General features: G+C 41.9%; 1 protein-coding gene across 4 annotated transcripts in view; it reads left to right on the top strand.

The window, feature by feature from the left end:
* Nucleotides 1–15675, top strand: part of PRLR (prolactin receptor) — a 165740-nt gene that overhangs the window by 93024 nt on the left and 57041 nt on the right. For 2 of the 4 annotated variants that reach the window (XM_043514970.1, XM_038402011.2), the window contains exon 2: nt 5673–5742. The gene's annotated coding sequence lies outside the window, so the exon portion shown is untranslated. Of the gene's footprint in view, nt 1–2144; nt 2543–5672; nt 5743–15675 lie in introns of those variants that run through there. The other 2 variants (XM_043514968.1, XM_043514969.1) reach the window with 2 other exon arrangements.

The following is a 15675-nucleotide window of genomic DNA, read 5'->3' as shown; positions in this document are numbered from 1 at the left end:
TTGAGGAGAACAGATGTGCTCATGAGACAGAGAAGTGACAAAGGAGGAAAGAAAGGGCACAACTTTCAGCCAACAACTATGTCTCCTCCAAGATTACACCAGTCACTTCTGTGGGAAAATCTGCAGGGCAAGAATTGGGCTCTTCAGCCACTTAAAAACTCACCAATGTACCCCCTTGGCAGACATCATCCTCACATCGAGGGTTAGCCAAAGAAGAAGAATTGCACTTGTTAGGGTGCTTATTCCTTCACCCACTTACTTCCCTGCTCCTTCTCACATGAACAGAGAGCAACAATACCCAAAGTCCAAAGGTGCAAACAATTCGATGTTTATTGGGGTGAACTTTCAGCAAGCATGATTCCAGTTTCCTTCCTTAGTGTCCCCCTTCCCAGCTCTGACACCACAGAAGCTTACTTGTGTCCCTATTCCCATTTCCCCCTTTAGCTAAACATGATTCCAATTTCCCCACCCCATTCCCTATTCCCATTTCCCCCCCACACATCCCCCCACTTCCTGATTGACTGCAGACTATATAGTAAAACTTGAGTTCTGCTTAACTATACCTTAACCAATCATTTTCCTGAAATTTAACTAACCAATTCTAACATATTGTAACATGATTATGTAACCAATTATATCCCACCACCTTAATTAGTTTACACCCAGTAAAATTAATTATACAGCAGACAGGAACAAACACAGAAACAGACAGAGATTATACAGACAAACAGGTTTCAGAGTAGCAGCCGTGTTAGACAAACAATAGCAAAGTGGGAACTATAATGACAAAACAATACAGAAGTGAGGATTTCACATCCCAGCTATTGATAAGTGAGTTCTTGCCAGACAGGATGCTATCAGACTAAGTTTCCTTTTACATCTTCTAGGCACTTCCCTTTCTCTGGAGGCGATAGGCATTATCAGGACAGGATTGTATTCCTAACGGCCCAATAGCACCTTATTTCAATACGACTAGTTTGGAATGTGAGGATGTGACCGTTCCCTTCCCAGCTGATGGCTGCCTCTGTTGCTTAGCCAAAGGCCTTGGCCTAAGAACAGGGCCTTAGACTGTCACAGTAAGAGAAGGCTCTTACACCGGCAGACAGTGATTTTGATTCTTTCTTTTATACCTCTATAACTAGCCAAGTGATAAGAATACACCTAAATTCTTAGAGTATAGGCCTTTACAGACAGGCCTGAATATCTATATCCTAACAGCACTCACAACCCTGAGTTCCTTGAAACGGCATCCTGCATTTCAGTCTTCAGCTATTTTGGTCCCAGTCCATTAAATAATCTGAACTCTACTCAGGGAAAATCATGAAAAGCGGATTTCATTTTAGTACAGGATGTACATTGTTTATTCCTGAAATATTTTTTTCTTCAAATACAAGTACCTGAAATGCTTTTCCCTCTAGAGTATAAGTGGCTACTTCTTCATCATATAACCGAAGTTTGTAGAGCCCAAAAAGGAGACAGAAAGGGTGGAAGGGCCATGCTCCAGACCATAGCATGCTGTATAGTACTTACGCTAATTTAAAAAGGGAAAGCAAAGTGGAGGTGTTTCACACAGCAGTAGGTTAAGATTGAGACACTTTTCTTACACTTTACCTTGCTAGACAATCAATACTGGCAAAAGGCCAATCCTGAATCATTTCTGTGAGCAATCGTTCATGTAAGTAGTCTCTTTGTACTTGGTGCATGAGGGAGGGTTTGCAGTATTTGGCCCTATGCCATGCTTGAAGCATGATTCATGTGCGGTTGCTGTCAAAGACTTGAAAGTCTCCTTCAGGAAATCTGGTCACCAGCACCAGATGTTACATTGTTCTGGCAGATTCTGGGGAATAGAATAAATAGGTTAATGCACCACCACTCCTCCTCTGGAGATCAGAGTTCAAATCTGAATTCTGGAAACGAGCACAGATGAATGTTTAGATCTCTCAACTGACATCCTCTGGATCATTTCTTGCTACTTAAAAAACAAACACAACTTGGCTTGCCTGGCAGCCTTTGTTCAAGGGAAGGCTGGGATGGAATAGAGGCTCACGTGAGTGCTGTATTTCATTCAGATTATGTTCATGATTAATCCACTTTCACTTCAAGGAAAGTTAGAAAAGAGAAATGAAATTTGGACTGCTGATCAAAGGGTGAACTTACTTCAATCCAGACAGAGGCTATGGCTGCATCCTTGTAGAGTTTTAATATTTCTCTCCAACAAGCCCCGTTATTAAACAGGAGCCCTCCAGCTGGAAGATGGAACTGGGATTCCTAGTGAGCACCTGTATGGAGTGGAGCAGAGCTTTGAGAGAGCAGCAGAAACAAAGTTATTGGCTTGGCATGCTGGGTGACCAGAGCAGTTTGAAAGTTTGATTGTCTGTTGCAAACTGGTTTCTCAGAAGGGCATTTTGCAGTTCTTTTATTCATGCTATGACTCAGCAGCACCTGTCTGAGGAAAACCACCTGGTTCCAAAATGTGAACAGCGTATGTTCAGAAATCAGGTACAAGAGCAGACCTACAAAATGCCAACAAAACTAGAGCTAAGTATGATGAGTTTATTTCCTTCCTGTGTATCCAATTGGGGGTTTATAAAAGGAAATAATAGAAATATAGGGCTGGAAGGGACTTCAGGAGGTCACCTAATCCAGCTCCCTGTACTGAGGCAGGACCAAGTACCCTTGACAGGTATTTGTCCAACCTGTTTTTAAAAACTTCCAGCCATGGGGATTCCACAACTTCCCTTGGAAGCCTATTCCAGAGTTTAACTATCCTTATAGTTAGCAAGTTTTTCCTAATATCTAACCTAAATCTCCCTTACTTCAGATTAAGCCCATTATTGCTTTTCCTATCTTCACTGGACATGGAGAATAATGTTTCAAGTCAGAGATGCCTAAGGAGTTACTTTAATTATTTTAAACCATATAAACAAAAGCCAGATAGTGCTTTATCACATTCATTACCAGCAGTTCCTCTCATATACTAACATAAGAAATGTTTTTACTAAGCTTTAGATTACAAGGATAATATTGCTCTGTCTCTTTTAATTAAAACAGCATGCTGTTTAATCTTCTTATGGCATTAGTGACTTTTAGCATTTAATCAGGAGGCTTTCCATAAACCGCTTTTACCAGGCAGTTTGGGGAATGTTCACCACTGCAAGTAACAGGGCTTTGCATTTTTATATTAACTTGTTTAGAGCAGTGACTTCTTTTTTTTTTTTTTTGAAAGTTCAGTACTCTTAATGAACAACTCCACAGTCACTCAAGTAATGCAAGCCTGAACGTACCACATGTACTCAGGAAAGTACAAAGAATAAGTTACTTGAAGAGAGTCTTTCTCACTGAGGTCCTCTTGAAAAAGAAAGCATTTAAACAAACAGCAATTTACGTAGCCAGCAATTTTCTCTGCTTGTGCTACTGTTGGACATATTTGTGCTTGGATAAGAACTTTATTTCCCTGTAGTCCATGTTAGTTCTTTGTCTGCCCCAGACCTGTCTCAGCCATAATGCTCTGATGCAAAAATAATAGGGTGAAGTTCTTTGGCCTGTGTCATACAGGAGGTCACACAAGATGATTGGAATGACTCCTTCTTGCCTTAAAATCTATGATCCTATGAACAATTCTGTGTTTATGACACCACCCTGGCTTTAGGTGAAAATGACTTTTTAATGTCAGAAATGAGACATTAGGGGGCAGTCCTCCATCAGTGCATGTGTAGAACTCTTCCTATTGAAATCAATCAGGAGTTCAGAGTAAAATAGCAGGAGATAGCCATATGCTTTTGCTGCATGATCAAGGAATAGAAGCTGGGAAATGTAGGAGGAAACCCGTTTAAACTCAACAATCTGCAACAGATAATGATGAACACTGATTTGAAAAAGCTATTCCCTGTGAAATAGCCTAGAACTCCAAGGCAGCTCATATTTTCAAGTTTCTTTTGTAATTTCTATTTTTTAGGCAGTCTTGGCCAAATTTATCTCTGGTATGACTCCACTAAATCTATGATCCCCAGAATGAATCTGGCACCTGATTTCTGTTCTGTGTAAAATAGAGATAATGTTCCTGCATTGTTGAGCTCCACCTTAATGTACTTTTTACATCATGTCACTGGATAATTAAGTCCAGTTTTGCCTTCAACATAAACATGTATTTCTGCCTCATTCAGTGTTATGACATCTAGATTATTATATAAACACACAAAAAGAGAAACACAGTTCACTTTCCTCAGTTAAATTTGCTCTATCTCATTAGCTTTATTGAAATGGAGTTAAACACAAGAATACCCTGTTGACTTGTTAGTCCAGCCTCACCCCCCCCCACGTCCATACTTTATCTAGAGTGTCCTTCGTGCTAAACGTAAAAATATTTTCTTTTATTTCAATCTGTATCTAATTAGAAGGTTTTATAAGTTTTATAAGTACATTTATAAATAATTTTATAAGTAAATTAGACTGGACTGGTAGTTTCATATGTAACTTTTTATTCCTCACTGGAACACAAACTGCCCATCGAGCCTTGTATCAGTTAGTCATTCGCTGTGAGAGCACAGAAAGCAAAGGCTTACCACCAGAGGAAGGGTAACAGGGAAAATTTACAAAAAGAAAAGGAGTACTTGTGGCACCTTAGAGACTAACAAATTTATTAGAGCATAAGCTTTCGTGAGCTACAGCTCACTTCATCAGATGCATTTGGTGGAAAAAACAGAGGGGAGATTGATATACACACACAGAGAACATGAAACAATGGGTTTATCATACACACTGTAAGGAGAGTGATCACTTAAGATAAGCCATTACCAGCAGCGGGGGGGGGGGGGGGAGGAAAACCTTTCATGGTGACAAGCAAGGTAGGCTATTTCCAGCAGTTAACAAGAATATCTGAGGAACAGTGCGGGGTAGGGTGGGGGGGAGAAATAACATGGGGAAATAGTTTTACTTTGTGTAATGACTCATCCATTCTCAGTCTCTATTCAAGCCTAAATTAATTGTATCCAGTTTGCAAATTAATTCCAATTCAGCAGTCTCTCGTTGGAGTCTGTTTTTGAAGCTTTTTTGTTGAAGGATAGCCACTCTTAGGTCTGTAATCGAGTGACCAGAGAGATTGAAGTGTTCTCCAACTGGTTTTTGAATGTTATAATTCTTGACATCTGATTTGTGTCCATTCATTCTTTTACGTAGAGACTGTCCAGTTTGACCAATGTACATGGCAGAGGGGCATTGCTGGCACATGATGGCATATATCACATTGGTAGATGCGCAGGTGAACGAGCCTCTGATAGTGTGGCTGATGTGATTAGGCCCTAAAATACAGTGCTTTTTCTGCAAGACATTCAGCTTCAGTGTACGAATGATAAATGTAAACTGTGCATTCTGAAACTCGTTGATTGTTCCTTTCAGTGGTACAGTACTTATGACAGAAAAGGATCCAGCATTACACTGTTTTCCACTGATTTCATTATTTCTCCCAATTCTTTTTAATTGATAAAAATGCTGGGGTTTGTATGTAAATTTGTAGGGCCAAATTCATCAGTGGTATAGGTGGATGCTGCTGAATTGAAGTCAGTGTTTTATATCTGCTTACACCAACAATAACTGTTGCCTCTGGCATATTGTTGCATAGAAAATATCATTCTCGTTCTCTTTAATAGTAAAATGACTTCTCTTTCTTCTCATAGATAATCAACTGATCAGGCATACATGAACAACATTACCAAGAAGACTCCCTCACATAAATGAATCCTATAGGTAGGATGCTAGATTTTATTAATTTTATGAATAATTATGTATTAATAGTGCTAAATCAGTTATATCACAGTAAAATACCTTGATATTAGGCCTCTATGACATCGAATACTGGATTTACTTAGTATTTCAACAGCTGTTTTTAATTTTCATTCTCTGTAACTTTATGACCATGTTTCTCTCCCTCTAAGAAGAAATTGCCAAGAAAGTTGAGATCCCAAAGTGACAAACAAGCAAACCTGACAGGGCAGTGAAACAGAGTCTTCAAGAGCCATGAAACTGGCAGAATGAAAGATTCTCATTTATTAGCTTAATTTTTTATTCAGAGAGGAAGAATGGTCATGTGATACAGGCATTAGACTGGGACTCAGTGTGTTTTGGGGTAAACCACTAATCTCTCTGTTCCTCAGTTCCCCATCTGGAAAATGGGAATAATGATACTTATCTATTTAGGTGCGGGATAAAAAAAATATTTAAGTACCTAAGTTCCAATGTCAAAAGTGACTCAGGCACTTGGAGACTTAGGACCAGATTAAAGGTATTTACATGCCTAACTCCCATTGGACCTTTAAGTGCTTAAGGCTTGAAGGCACAAGAGGAATTAGGCACCTAAAAGAGGGACTTGGGTGCCTAAGTCCCAGTTTTGGCACCACTGCAATGCACAAAATTCTCACCTAAGTTCCTAAGTTTTTGCTGTAAAAGTTCCCTTGAGGCCCATGTTTCTGATTCAGATCATGTTCACTGCTGCCTCCTGCTAGGCATCCAGACACGTATCTTCTGCCTCAGCCCCAGAGCAACTCACAGACCGGGGAAGACCAGTGTTTGGCTGCCTAAGTTGCATGAAGGAATCTGATCTCGTAGGCATCCTCTGAGCACACCCAATGGATCCAGCCTTTCAGGCACATTCAAACAGAACAGGAGGGAGGTGGGGGAGGAGTTCCCTCACAGCTTTTAGCCCAGTGGCTAGGGTACGCATCTGGGATTCAAGTCCTCTCTCTGCCTGAGGGGAAAAAGGGATTTGAAAAAAGATCTACCGTTTCTCAGGTGAGTCCCCTAACCAGTGGGCTTTGGGATATTCTGATGTGAGGGCTCCCTCAGTCTCTCCTGTGGAAGCCGTTGCACTCTGGATAAATACTCAGAGTCACTGGGAGACGGTGGGAGAGAGAGTGAATGAGAATGACTATGCAGGAGAGTTACTCTATAGCCTATGGTTAGAGCACTCATGCAGGATGTGGGAGACCCAGGATCTAGCCCACTGTACCAATGACTCTTCAAGTATTTACCCAGAGTACAATAGCTTCAGTAGACTAAGGGAACCCCCACATCAGAATACCCCATAACTAAGGATAAGTCACAGATTCCATGATTTTCAGAGTCATCCATGTCATTTTGTGCTTCAGCCCCATGCCAGGGGTGGCAGGGGCCCTGGAGTACTCAGTTCCATGCCAGGAACAATGGGGGCCCTGGGGCTGATAATCGCCCTCCCCAGTAGTCCACATCCCAGCCCCCCATTATTTTTAGTAAAAGTCACAAACTGGTCATGGGCTTCCATGAATTTTTGTTTGTTGCCTGCGACCTGTCCGTGACTTTTACTAAAAATAACTATGACAAAATCTTAACATGACACATAACCCAATGGCTAGGGCACTCATCTGAGAGGTGGCAAGTCCCTATTCAAATCACTTACCTGTCTCAGGTGGAGGGGGAATCTGAACTGAGTTAAAAACTATGAGGGAGCTCCTCCTCCCCTCCTGCCCCTGGGGCTTCTTGTTAAAACAGCATAGGTACCTAACTGCAGGGGAGGGTTCACAGCTGAAAATTGCTAACAGAGTTATGCACTGCTCTGCAGCCTGGACTTAGGTGCCTATTTCTGTGAGAGAGACAGGGCTACAGGTCTTTCTCTCAGTTCCCTGCAGGTCAGCTTAGCTGCAACCTTGGTAATTTCCAATGAGGGAAAGTCGGTGTTCTCTAATCCAGGGGTTCTCAAACTGTGGGTCAGGACCCAAAGTGGATCACAAGGCTGGTGTTAGACTTGCTGGGGCCAAAGCCAAAGCCAAAGCCTGAGCCCCAATGCCTGGGGCTGAAGCCGAAGCCCGAGCACCACCGCCCGGGGCTGAAGCCGAAGCCCGAGCCCCACTGGCCAGGGCTAAGGTTACATGCCCCCTGCCCAGGGAAGAAGCCCTTGGGCTTCAGCTTTGCCTGCCCCTCCCCTACCATCACCCCTTCCCCTCCCCCACCTGGAGCAGCAGGGCTGGGGTGGGCTTGGGCTTCCTGGGGTCGTATAGTAATTTTTGTTGTCAGAAGGGAGGTCACGTGCAATGAAGTTTGAGAGCTGATTCAGTCTAATCCAATGGTGGTTCAGTTTCTCAAAGGTATTATTCGTCTCTAACCTCCTATTCCTATGTATGACTTAAATGCTGTGCTGGCTTCTCTTATGGACCCTCCATATGATCCTTTAGCTAATTGCTTTCTGGCTGACCTTTTTTAAAAGATCACTTTTCTCATAGCAATAACTTCCCTCGGAAGATTTCAGAGTAGCAGCCGTGTTAGTCTGTATTCGCAAAAAGAAAAGCAGTACTTGTGGCACCTTAGAGACTAACAAATTTATTAGAGTATAAGCTTTCGTGAGCTACAGCTCACTTCATCGGATGCATTTGGTGGAAAAAACAGAGGAGAGATTTATATACACACACAGAGAACATGAAACAATGGGTTTATCATACACACTGTAAGGAGAGTGATCACTTAAGATAAGCCATCACCAGCAGCAGGGGGGAGAAAGGAGGAAAACCTTTCATGGTGACAAGCAAGGTAGGCTAATTCCAGCAGTTAACAAGAATATCAGAGGAACAGTGGGGGGTGGGGGGGAGAAATACCATGGGGAAATAGTTTTACTTTGTGTAATGACTCATCCATTCCCAGTCTCTATTCAAGCCTAAGTTAATTGTATCCAGTTTGCAAATTAATTCCAATTCAGCAGTCTCTCATTGGAGTCTGTTTTTGAAGCTTTTTTGTTGAAGGATAGCCACTCTTAGGTCTGTAATCGAGTGACCAGAGAGATTGAAGTGTTCTCCAACTGGTTTTTGAATGTTATAATTCTTGACGTCTGATTTGTGTCCATTCATTCTTTTACGTAGAGACTGTCCAGTTTGGCCAATGTACATGGCAGAGGGGCATTGCTGGCACATGATGGCATATATCACATTGGTAGATGCGCAGGTGAACGAGCCTCTGATAGTGTGGCTGATGTGATTAGGCCCTATGATGGTATCCCCTGAATAGATATGTGGACAGAGTTGGCAACGGGCTTTGTTGCAAGGATAGGTTCCTGGGTTAGTGGTTCTGTTATGTGGTGTGTGGTTGCTGGTGAGTATTTGCTTCAGATTGGGGGGCTGTCTGTAAGCAAAGACTGGCCTGTCTCCCAAGATCTGTGAGAGTGATGGTTTGTCCTTCAGGATAGGTTGTAGATCCTTGATGATGCGTTGGAGAGGTTTTAGTTGGGGGCTCCCCCACCCCACCCCACCCCACCCCCCACTGTTCCTCTGATATTCTTGTTAACTGCTGGAATTAGCCTACCTTGCTTGTCACCATGAAAGGTTTTCCTCCTTTCTCCCCCCTGCTGCTGGTGATGGCTTATCTTAAGTGATCACTCTCCTTACAGTGTGTATGATAAACCCATTGTTTCATGTTCTCTGTGTGTGTATATAAATCTCTCCTCTGTTTTTTCCACCAAATGCATCCGATGAAGTGAGCTGTAGCTCACGAAAGCTTATGCTCTAATAAATTTGTTAGTCTCTAAGGTGCCACAAGTACTGCTTTTCTTTTTCCCTCGGAAGAGTGAGAGAAATTCAGGCCCTTATATCAGGCCCTCTGTATGCCCAGTTCTTCAAAGATAATATGGCCTTACAGCCACCTCCTAAGTTTTTGACAAAAGCTGCATCATCCTTTCATCTGAACCAAATGATACACTTACCTTCCCAAAGCTGCATCTTCCTATGTTAGACGAGAGAAGAGCATTAGTTTTCTTAGGCTTAGACAACACTAAGCCCTTTTGAGCATCTCCTTTGCCTTTTTGTTTCATATGCTGATAGAAAGAAAGGCTATACAGTTTCAGCACTGGCTATTTCCAGGTGGATTGCAGCTTGCATCACAACAGACTATTGGGTAGCATAACTTCCTTCTCCAGAAGGGCTCTTAGCTCAGTCCACAAGAACACAGTCTAACCCAGACATATGTAGGGCTGCTACGTGATCTTCCATACATACCTTTTCAGCATTATGTTATCAGATTGCTTCCAGATATGATGCAAGTTTCAGAGAAACAGTTTTGCAATCACTGTTCAGGTAGATCCAAGCCCCACTTCCTATCTGAGCTGCTTGGAAGTCACCTGAATGGAATACATGTGAGACCTGCTCAAAGAAGAAAGAATAGTTACCTACCGGTAGCTGTTCAAGATGTGGTTCACACACATTCTACAACCCTCCCTCTAACCCCTCAGCATTGGAGGCTCTGGCCTTATATTCTGGTGCAAACAAACTGAGGCGGATTGGAGTGACGCCGACATTAAATAGCCGTGGAAGGGGCCAGAAGGAGGTATACAGCTTGTGTGCTTCCCTGACGGGTATTGCTACAGAAAATTCTCCAGGCATGCTGGATGCGCACACACCTGAGTGCAATACATTTGTGAACCACATTTCAAAGAACAAGTTACTGTACATAGCCATTCTTTGAAATCTGCTCTCGATACAATTATGGCTAGGTATGTATTTAGTTTTTAGTGAAAAGAGATTTTAAAATGTGTTCTCAATGGAAATATTATAGAACAGTTGGTCCACAAACAGTAAGCACTGGGCAACAGTGATTAAGCACAGGCACCATAACAAATGGAGTATGCTTCAGTGTTGCTTGGAAGTTGGTGGCTTTGTTGTTGCTGTCAGCACTCCCTCAGATAGTAATATAGATGTCAGGATAAAGCTGCTTTTCATGGTGTTTACCCATGTGTTTATGAGCCCCAGGCAAACAACAAGGTTCTCATGTTTCTCTAAGAGACAATATTTTGGAAACATTAAATCTGATCCACAAAACAGGGCATCTAATCATCTCACACGTATATACAGTTTTCAAACTTTTAAAATTTCAATACAAAATGATGAATTGATGTGAGAACATGATAAAGTTGTGCTATAAGGACAACACAGTTCCCTACCATTCTTCATGTAGTGACTTACTTATATACATGGAAACACATACTAAAATCAATGTATCCGTGGTCCATTTGAGACAATTCAGTCTGTTGCCTTAACAAATCCTTCCCATAAAGTTCTATGTTCCACAGTTTTGATTCACCATTTCACCAATTTTCCCATCAATACTAGCAAGTTTCATTCTTCCTATAGTCCTTGGGGTGTATGTAGAGTGGAATGGTTTAAATCAAAGCAATTTAAGTCACTAATTTTGTCATGATTTAAATCAGCAAGAAGAAACCTTGATTTAATTTATCAATTTTAATTGGGCTTGTATTTGTATTTCAGTTATTTTCCTAATCCATCTTGTTTCATGTCCTGTGTCCAACAGTGGCTATTACTAAATACATCAGAAGAAAGTGGCTTCTTCCTTACAAGACTACTGTGTACAAAAAAAAAAAAAATGCTCTTAACATCTTGAAGCAAGACAGTCTATATCCTGTATATTATAATAGCAGATATTCTTGTTAACCATATGTGGGTCTAATCCTTTTTTTAATCTTACTAAGTTGTTTCTCATGGTGATATCTTTTTGGAGTGAATTCCACAGAATAATTATAAACTAGGTAAAAACTCATCACATATCCTTTTATTAGTTTTAAATTTGTTGTAAACAGGAGCTCCCACTTGACCCTGTTCCTAATTTTGTACATACTTCTAAAGTACCTTCTTATTTCTGATTATTTGAATTCACAAACAATGAGGAGTTTGACTGGCCAGCTAAATTTTATCCCAGTTAGAAATGTACAGTGAGAAAGTCCCAGCCCTCATTTTTAGAAGTGAGAAAATTACTCCTGCTCATATATACATTTGCTTGAAGTACATTTCTTTTCTGTAAAAATGGCATTTTGGTGTTTCATGCGTATTACTTCTCAATAAGTTCTGTATCAAACATGCTCTGTTTACAAGTAAAATTATTACTTTCTAGCTGTCAGTTCTAGGATCTGAGTGGAAAACTGGTTCTTTCAAATGGGTACGTCACTACCAGTAATAAAGGTTCTGCAGGCTAAATTATAATTCCATTTATACCTATGCAACCAAATTGTCTTTAGTAAGTTTGCCTAGGCATACCTGATTAACTCTTAATAAACAAACCTGTGGATTATGTACAAGAATCAAGACAATCTATTTTACTCACTCTCTCTTAGCAGCCTGTCCAATCTGCAGAGTTTACAAGATTGAAAAGTACTAAGAACGTTTATTTTCATTAAATTCAGCAGATTACATCAACAGAGCTTATCCACTGGGTAAAACGGGTCCATTTTTTAACGCAGACACTTTACACAATAGAACACTTTATTGATAACCCTTTACCATACACACCCTGGCAATATGTTGCCCTCTAGCTCACTCTAGTGGATCATTCCATTTGACTAATGCTTCTGGGACAACAATTCCCGATAATGAAGCAGTGATACAGCCCAGGTCTCGCTCCAGTGAAGCTTATTGTTATCTGTTTTTGTTGCAGACACAGCAGCAAAATGATATGAAACATGGTTAGATTTTAAGCAGCAGGGTGCAACTTTATTAAACTTTAACAAGGGAGGGGCACTACCCACCCATATTTCCTATGTCAGGTGTTTAACTGGTTCCAGTTAGAGGGTTACAAGGCTCCTTACCATATAACCCATAGCTACTGCAAGGATTATAGGGCTCATTACCATATATCCCATAACTCATGGTAAGCTCTCCTCAGCCTACACACAAGACTCAGCTCTTTCAAGACCTAGCACCCTCCCCATCTCGAGGGTGAAGAAGTGTGCGGACCTCTTCCCGCGACAGCCACAACATCTCACCCTATCCCAAGACACCCAGGTCTTTTACTTCTGGGAAATGTTCATTTTATTTTCTTAACTGTGCTGGAAACCAGCTGCAGGGAGCACTAGTGACTAGCTTGGTCGCTCTCTCCCGCTCCAGCCATGCTGCTTGATATCACAACACCTGCCCCATTCCATTCCCTCACATCCCATAGCCATATATCAACATCTTCATCTGACAGAGGTATGCCATCATCCCTGAAAACTTCCAAACAGTTGTCACGGATGTCCCTATGCTGTATCACTGAACTCCTGCTGGCCAGCCGGATGAGTTCCAAGAATCTGTTGTTCTGAAATTGAGAGAGAGCATTGACAACATTATTCGCTCCTGAGACGTGCACTGTGTGAAAAAGGTTTCAGAGTAGCATCCGTGTTAGTCTGTATTCGCAAAAAGAGAAAGAGTACTTGTGGCACCTTAGAGACTAACAAATTTATTAAAAAGCATAAGCTTTCGTGAGCTAAATGCATCCGATGAAGTGAGCTGTAGTTCACGAAAGCTTATGCTCTAATAAATTTGTTAAAGTCTCTAAGGTGCCACAAGTACTCCTTTGCTTTTTGTGTGAAAAAGGATGTTAAACCTTAGGCAGTATAAAATGAAAGCCCCCAACAGCCTCATTACCAGTGCAGTCTTAGCCATGTGTCAGTTTACAGTATGAACCACAGCTTGTGTTATTGCACCAGAAACGGACATTTTTATTCTTGAAGTTTTCTCCCCAAATAGTGACTCTCACTAGTATAGGAAAAAACTTGAGGAAGGTGATGTCCCTTGTAATATTGTGAGTCACCCAGATTTCTGGCCACCTCTGCACATACCACTCTCCTTGAAAGTAAACCCAAAACCTATGCTTCCCAAGGCATCGGATTGTATCTGCAGCTCCATCTTGAGCAATAGCTCCAAATACCATACTGAAATCCCACTAAACTTTTCCAGAAACCTTTTCCACACTTCTAAGTCTTCTTTCATTTCCCTTGTCATTCTGATAAAATGGTAGGGTTTTCACACTCCAGAGGAGGCAGATGCCAGAGGGGCACAAAATGCCTGACTTGGGGCCACCACCTGTCATGCAAAGTTTTGATGCCCCATGACCAGCTGTAGTTCCCACAGAGTCATTTTCTTTGCCCTTTTGAAAGCCTGTATGGTCAGCACCCTGACCAATTCCAACTTCTCTGTAGATATCATGGAGACACTCTGAACTGAGTCCAGGTCAATGCCCAGGTATGTCAGGGCCTCTGGTTTTTTTTTCAGTTCTTCTTCTTCCATTGCAAGGAGGACCTCGAGATGCTCAGCTAGCTTCTGAAATGCCTGAAGCATGTACTTGCAGTTGCCTGTCACTAATCTTCCTGCAAATAAGAAGTTGTCAAGGTAGTGCATGGGGTGATGCAGGCCAGTCTCATACATCACCACCCACTCCAACATGGAGCTGAATCTTTTGAAAGTGGCACATGACATGGAGCACACCACAGGCTTGGCTTTATCAAAACAGTAATGATCTTCAGACTGAAACTCAAGCAAGTTAAAGTCCCTGGGATGTACTAGTAGCAACTGAAATGCAGACTTGATGTCACATTTTGCCAACATTGCCTCAGGGCCACATTCCCTAACCATGACTAGCAGAGTATCAAGTGACACGTATCTCACTGAACAGCGGGGGGTCAATGTAATCATTTACCGATGAGCCCTAAGGATAGGACGGGTGATGGTTAAGCCTGAATTCACCATTTGCCTTCTTCAGAACTGCACCCAAGGGAGATGTGCAGTTCCCTCAGATGGGGCTCGCCACTCTCCCTGCTGCCACCTTCAAGTAATCATTGCCATTAGTTTATGCTTGAAGCCTTTAATGGATTTAGTTGCTAACTTTCACATGTAAATAAGCACCCCATTTTTCACAATAAGCCAAAAATCAAGCTAATCCCATTTCAAAACAAGGCCAAAACAAGCCAATCCCTAAGAAACCCAACACTCTATGTGACTAGATTCCCCCCGGCGTGCAGTCTAGGACTGTGGTGGATCCGCTGTGTGCCCCGACTCTCCCCCCTTGCCCCTGCTTGCTCCTTGCTTCTGCTTGCCCCCCTTTTCCCCTGCTTGTTGAGAGTTGATAAAAAAAAAGCAGCAACAACAAGCTATAAGCAAAAACTAGCCAACAAGCAACTCACAAGCCAATTAAGCCAAAAACAAGTCCAATTTCTGCATTTTTTTCTCCAGTTTGGCATTCTGATTTCAAGTTCTCTGACTAAGAGTGGCACCTCATACTCTCACATGGGCTTTGAAAACCACCTGAAAATCTGTTCCATAAATAAACTGCAACTTTTTTTCCCCATAAACCTGTATGTAGACTGGAGAAGGAGCCTTTTCCATGATTACTGCCTCCGCCTGTAGCATCTCCTGAAACACTGGAACCTTGTAGATCCCCTTTCCTACTGCCCTGTTGGAGCCACCCTTTTCCCCCCACAACAGAAGAGTGCACTCTGCTGACCCTCACACAGTAGTGTTTATACCTGCACTGGGATCGAAAACCTCTCATCATTAAATGGAAAAGCACACATTGGCCTTGATAGCTGCATTTTGATAACAAGGTTTTGGCATTGTCCATCTGCTGTCTGTAAATGCCAGCTGGATGGAGTGATAAGGAGTCATATGCTCCAGCCAAAGTTCCCAGTCTGTTTTATCCCAGGTTCCTCTGCTGCCCTTTGTCTAAATTCTCAGTCATATCTTAATCATGCAATCCAACTATGTAGCACAAGCCCTCGCTATTAAGTTCTATACTGGAATAAGGAAATACGCTCTCGGGATACTCACACAAATTATACTCACATAAATGTGAAAGGCTGCAGACAAGTTCAAGAGTTGGAGGCATCTTAGGTCTGTGGGGTTTGTC

Source organism: Dermochelys coriacea, chromosome 5 (genome assembly GCF_009764565.3).
Source record: "Dermochelys coriacea isolate rDerCor1 chromosome 5, rDerCor1.pri.v4, whole genome shotgun sequence".
Lineage (NCBI taxonomy): Eukaryota > Metazoa > Chordata > Testudines > Dermochelyidae > Dermochelys > Dermochelys coriacea.
The sequence above is the reverse complement of the archived record's forward strand: the minus strand, read 5'-3'. Positions and strand labels throughout refer to the sequence as shown.